Genomic DNA, 6,964 nt, shown 5'->3' with positions numbered 1-6,964 from the left:
GGTTATAATTTAGAAGTCAAAATAAAGAGGCACATTTATTTCCATTTTCCAAAGGCATATAAAGTGAACCTAGATTTTAAAGTTCAATGGATGTGGAAGAAACTAGAGAAGCTGGTTATCTTGAGATATAGCTAATAAAAAAGACCAAGAAAGTAATTATTATATAGCTTTTTAGGACATGCTGGGAATGATTCTGCATATTCACATTTTTTATATTATTATTACATTTTTAACTTGTGATGATATATTGATAAGTTAGCATGTTTTATTATTTTTTAAATAAAGTTATTGAAAAAAGTGGAGATTCTACATAAATACTTTTGTGTAAATCTTGCATTTGGAATAAGACATGAAATATATACATCTACTGAAGAATCTAGAAAATCTTATTTAATAAAAAGAATTCTAAGTGGGATAGAGGGGGCCGGCCCCATGGCTGAGTGGTTAAGTTCACACGCTCCACTTCAGCAGCTCAGGGTTTTACCAGTTCGGATCCTGGGTGAGGACCAAGCACCGCTCATCAGACCATGTTGAGGCTGTGTCCCACATGGCCCAACCAGAAGGACCTACAACTAGAATATACAACTATGTACTGGGAGGCTTTGGGGAGAAGAGAAAAAAAAAGAGCAAGATTGGCAACAGGTGTTAGCTCAGGGCCAATCTTTAAAAAAAAAAAGGTGGGGGATAGAGTTTACTGTACCCCAGGATTTAGGACAGCTCTGTGTAGTGATGTCTGGGTCAAAACATGAACATGAAGTTGAGAATCAGACAATCAAAGAATACCGTGAACAATTCACAAAAGCTAGTAACTAGAAAAATAGTTTTCCTTTGAACTTATCCTCAAAAGTGCCTTACTTTTCAACTTCAATCTGTCAGTATAGTCTTGGCCTTAGTTTTGTAAATATTAAAAAACCTGTTTGAAAGGTAGTTAGAGACTAGAACAGAGATAAGACACAAACCATGAAAATAAAGCAAATTGAAAAACCCTGGTGAATACTGTGAACATTCCTAGACTAAACTGATCGAGCGAATGCGTTTGGAACATATTTGATATTACATTTTAAACTGACATGTTACCTCTTAAATGTTTAAATTTGGGTTTGCAGGAGTTCCTTAAAAATTCCTGAAATTACTTAAGGCTTCATGAATAGAGCAAATTGTTATTCCTGAGGATTTTGAAGTGCTTGACAATGGACAGTTAGAAAATATTTCCAAACTCTAAATAGTTTGATGTTTGAACTTGGCAGGGTATCTCATCATTGTGAAGCTAGAAATTATTGTTTTTCATATATTGAAATCTTCCTTTGTATGACAATCATACAATTCCTCTGTAGTAGATGCATTTGCCTTTGGGCCCATTTCACCTCAAAAATGACTTCAAACATGAACAATTGACTGTCTGCTATTTCCACCGAAGGCCATAGTCCTGCTAGAAAAAGCAGTTTGCCTGGGTAGGTTCAGAAGAAGCACTGACATTTAGTCTTCACAAATAAGTCATGAAAGGGAGACTGACTCAAGTCAAGTTGAGCTACTCTTGGCACAAATCCCTAGCACGTTCCTTTCCCAGGACTGAGTTGAAAATAAGTGGGACATTGTGATGACCCTGGCATAAAGCAGTTTTCAGAATTTCTGCACATTGTGAGAATACTGTTGACAGGGAGGGTCGTGTGTGCATTCACGTGGTGATGGAATCTACATAAAAAGAGTTACATGGGTACGGTGTGCCATATCATCAGAAGGACTTGACCTTCGCTTTAAAGGACACTCTAAAGCTATCCACTGCACTGCAGAGGTTTGGGATACACAACATCTCCATTATCCCAGATGGGAGAAAGCACTGTAGTTTGTGGATCTTCGTGCCAGTCTGAACCCCAACTGGACAAATTTCCTCTGGAATCTTTCTTGGAGTCCAGGGCTGGTGCTTCCTAACCTTATTGAGATCGTAGAACCTTCGCACATCTTCTCTAACCTATCACTATAGCTACACAGGGTGATGCGTAGGGAAGACCCTCAGATGACGGAAAAGAAGTTCAATTTCAAGAACCACTAAGAATTCCTTTTGAAAATCTGTGGTCATCTGAAGCAGATAAAAATTAAAGTTTTTATTTAACAAGCACTTACATTGTCCCAGTCACTCTTCTAAGCCCTTTATGAACATTAAGTTATTTACTATTCATAGCAATTCTGTATTTCCCCGTTTTACATATGGGGAAACTGAGGCACAGAGAAGATAAGTATTTTGTCCAAAGTGATGCGTCTCATAAATGTTGAAGTCAGAATTCAAACTGCAGAGTCTGAGCTCTTAGTCAGTATGCTATGCACACAGGCTTTACGATCTGCACATCCATTCTGCATCAGGTGGCTGAGCTGCTCTGGAGCTGCTGGGCACCAAGCAGAGCAGTTACTTCCTTACATTCCAGTTAAACAAATGACTGAGTGACATGTTGAGGATGGGAAGTTATGACTTTTTAGGGATTGTTCCCAATCTTCGGCAAATGTTTCAGCAAGCCGCGTGTGGTTCCCCTTCTTGCAACACTTATTTGTATTTCAGGTAAAATCAAGTACCAGTTTGGCTAAGTGACTCAGCATCCGTGTAAAGAACTGTGCTCTGGGTTCAAGCGGTCAGATTTCGTTTCCAGGAGAGAAAAAACAGACTTGATGGAACAGAGAAGCATAGATAGAAGAGGGTAATTTGGAAGAGTGTATTTTAAACAATCTTGGTAGCTGGAAAGAATGGGATGCTGCAGACACATTGGAGATGGAACTTGTAGACTAAGTTATAGTTGGTCTGTGTTCTTTTCGCTGAGTAAGTGGAGAGGTCATGGCTCAGGAGCCAACAGAAGAAGGTTTTAGAGCATCTTGTGCCTGAGTGCATAGATTCTTCCTCCAGAAGACTATAGATGGCCCCTCTAGTCCTTTCTCTAGGCAGCAAACTGCCTCGATAATCTTTTGAAAGTAAATCTGATCATATCGTCCCTTCACATTGATGTTTTCATCACTGTTTGGCTAATCTCAGAATCTTTAAGACCTCTGCGGCCTGGCGTGATCCGGCCCCTCTCTGCCTTTCTGCTTCGTTGCTCACCATGCCATCCCTGCACTCTGCTCCACGCCTGTCTGCAGATCTCTCGATTCCTTGATTCACGGGGATGGAGTATCTATGCTTCTCCATTCCTGGTCTCGGGGAACTTCTCGCTATTATCTCTGACGTGAAGCCTCTTCTCCTACTTCTTTCATGGCTGACCCTCACCTCTATGCATGACTCAGATTTATAATTCTAGCCCATATTTCTCCTCAAAACTATGATCCAGACATCCAACTTCTGCACTTGAATGTTTTCAAATTATTTCAAACTCAGCAAGCCCAATGCTCAACTCATAATCCCTGGTCCTCTTCCGCTGCACAGATCCTAGAGAAAGTTCTCCTTTCCACATGGTTGCACAGGTCAGAAATTTAGGACTCATCTCATGCCCTCCTTCTCCCTCACTGCTTCCCCATATCTGACCTATCACCAATATGTATGCCTTTATCCTCTAAATACTTCTTGAACCCGTTCTTTTCTATCCATCTATCCACCTCCAGTGTGATCTAGCTCAGAACTTTACTATGCATGTGAATGAACCACCTGGGGAGCTTGGTAAAATGCAGTTTGTGACTCAGCAGGTCTGCATTTCTAGTAGGCTCCTAGATGATGCTCTTGCTGTTGGGCTGCAAGCACCCTTTTTAGCAGGGAGGCTCTAAGCCATGAGCAGTTCTTTCCTGGGTGATTGCATATCATCCTGATAGGCACAAATAACCCCTTCTGTTCCATCACCCGGAACATCACTATAGCCAGAGTCATCTTCACCAAGCACAGGCCTTCTGAGTCTTCCCATTGCTACTGGGACCAAGACCAAGGGCCTCAACATGGGTTACAAAGCCTTCCATCAGCAGCCCCTCCCTACCTCGCCAGCATGATCCTGGGCCAAGCCTATTCTTGGTTTCTCCCCTCTTTCCACATTAGCATACTTTTATTAAAGCTTAACTCTATAAAATGTCACGTTTGTAAGTTATAAAGAGCTGAATATCAGCAATTTTCTCACTGTTCAACTTAACAGTTCTTGAATGAGCTGAGCTCCTTCCCTACATAAGACCTTTTTTTTTTTTCTTTTTTGCTGTGGAAGATCGACACTGAGCTAACATCTGTCCTCATCTTTCTCTACTTTGTTTGCGGGAAGCCACCATAGTATGGCTTGATGAGTGGTGGGTAGGTCTGTGCCTGGGGTCCAAACCTGTGAACCCTGGGCCGCTGAAGTGGAGTGCATGAATTTAACCACTAATGCCACCAGGCCGGCCCCCATAAGACCTTTTTACAAAGATGTGCTCTCTTCTTCCTCCCCACCCTATCATCTCCCATTCATCCTTCGGATTTCAGCCAAATGGTCCTTTCCTCAGGGAAGCCTTCAGACCTACCCAGCCTGGACACATCTCCCTCTAAGTACGTATTACACCGTGTGCTTCTCCCTCTTTGCACTGTTGCAATTTTGGATGATTATTTGATTATTATCTCTTTCCTTCACTCAAACGAAGTTCCAAGAGGCCAGGGACCATTTCTGTTTTGTTCATTGTTACAACCATAGCTCCTGACTCAGTGTCAGCACGTAGCAGACACTTAAATGTTTGCTTAGTTAGTTACTTAGCTAAGGCAGAAGCAATGTAAGTACAGTCTACAGATCACCTCCTTTGAACTCTAGGGGGGCCCTGGGAAGGAACTAATGTTCCAGGGGAGCTGGTCAGGGGATCCAAGGAGTTTGTTTCCTTCTGTAACTGTGATCCTTTCGTACAGGCTTCTCATGTCCAAGTTGGCTTATACTTGCTATAGTGAATTAATCCAAACTAAATATAGTGGTCACCTACAGAAAGCCTAGTCATGGCCATTTTCCCATAATGCTTTACAATTGATAAAGCCCTTTCACACATATTTTATTTGAACATCCTAACAATCCCGTTGCTATAAGTAGGATAAACATTATTAGCATCTCTTTTTTGCAGATAGGCAACTGAGAGTCCTAAGTTTTAATTGAGTTTGGAAACTCATACAACTGCAGAGCAGGTACTTTAACTTGGACCTTATACTGCAAACCTTTCCACGATCAGCATTCCCTGAAATCAGGGTGAAATGCACCATTCTCCCTAGTCCTGCTTCCTGAGGTGGGAGGTAGAGCAGTGTTGTGCTGACACTGGCAGCAGGCTGGAATTAGGTCATAATAATTAAAAATCTGTTTAGGATTCTGTGGTTGATGGCTCATATATATCACATAATCATTTTATTTTTAGATCATCTTAGACTTTCCCACATTCCAAACTGTTAAGAACAAAGATTTCTTAAACATGATAATGCTTGTACCAATTTACACACGTTTTATATAGCTCATATGATCCTTTTCCTTTTGTCATAATATTTTACATCATTCACATTGAAAATGACTGTTTCATAGGGAACTAATGATGGCCACTTTCCCAGACATTTTCCAAATGTTTTGCAGTCACTGATGGGTGGACCTGCTAATTTTGTGAGTCAGCTCAGGGTTACTAATGATGGGCTTAGAGACCACAAAGAGCCCAGTGAGAGGACAGCATTCACTGACCCACACGAGAGCACCAATGTGGATCAAGCAAAAGCTTTTGAATTTCACCTACAAGTGACTCAAAGAGGTATTCGGGTTTTCTGATCCTGTAAAAATCTGAATAAGGTGATCAATAAAATCCTCACTATATTCATATCTACTCAAGATGCATTCTTTCAGATGAGAACCTCTTCCTAACATAGAAAAGAAAAACAACCAAACTTGGTCCAACTGGTTCGCCCACTATTAAAGCCAGTGTCGGGAAGAGAGTCATCCTCACACTGGAGAAATTCTAGATCTTTGAGAAGTTGAATTTAGAAAGCAGACATGTAATCTCTGGAAATGAAGACGGACAAATCTCAGATTCTTGGGGTAAAGTTTAAAAAGTGAGAACCTTCTAAGGATAAATCTGTCACTTCAGTAAAACATGGAAACTCTGGAGGGCAGGCCAGAGGCACCCCTAGAGTCCACTTCCCTGTCATTACCTTTTGGTTCAAGGATTGTGGGACCCATGAGCCAAGGATCTCTTGACCATCTTTTCAGTAGAGCTGATAGCCTGATAAAACCTTCCCCAGGAAATTTCTCAGCACTCTCTGTCCGTTCCACTCCTCTTCTCCTGAGTGTCATATCTTTTTGTTCCAGAAACCTCTGGCTGCTCAGCTGAGCACAGGTAAGAAATGCCATCCAACTGAACCCAAGGGAATTATCCAGGAAGAAAAGAGAAAATAAACTCCCTAGTTTCTAGAAATGGAGCTCTTTTGAGCACTGAGGAGGCAATCTCTCTGTATAGCTAAGAGAGATTTTTTACATCTCACTCTGGATATCTGTGACCAAGGGGATGCTGTCCCAACCTACAGTCTGGGCCTTATCATGATTTCAATGACTTAGACATTGTTACTCGTGCTTTAAGAAGCATGGGTCTTTGAAATTATAAGTACATTTCAACTTAAAGTTAGTTTCATCTAAGGGCTGCATTCATAACCTTGGTCATAGGGGCTGAAGACTGGATTACAGGGAAAGTCTCCAGTCAACTTTAAAGTCCACTCTATATGGAATCATCGGATTTCTCACCCCCCAATTTTGTATTTATCATGTAGATTTCTGCTCAAAAAGTTTTAGTGGCTACACTTTACTCGCAGAATAAAATTCATACTCTTCCCTCTAATATTAAAATTTTCTCACCATCTGAGTCCATGATGACTTTCCAGCATGACCCAGAACTTCCCAATGCAAATTCTTATCTAAAAGTCAGTCTATTTGCTGTCATAATTCATTTGTTCATTCATTCAACAGACATTTATTAAGTATCTACTATGGTCCAGGCATTATTCCAGGCACTGAGGATTATACCTCTGAACAAT

This window comes from Equus przewalskii, chromosome 9 (assembly GCF_037783145.1).
Source record: "Equus przewalskii isolate Varuska chromosome 9, EquPr2, whole genome shotgun sequence".
NCBI lineage: Eukaryota > Metazoa > Chordata > Mammalia > Perissodactyla > Equidae > Equus > Equus przewalskii.
Note: the sequence above shows the minus strand (reverse complement) of the source record.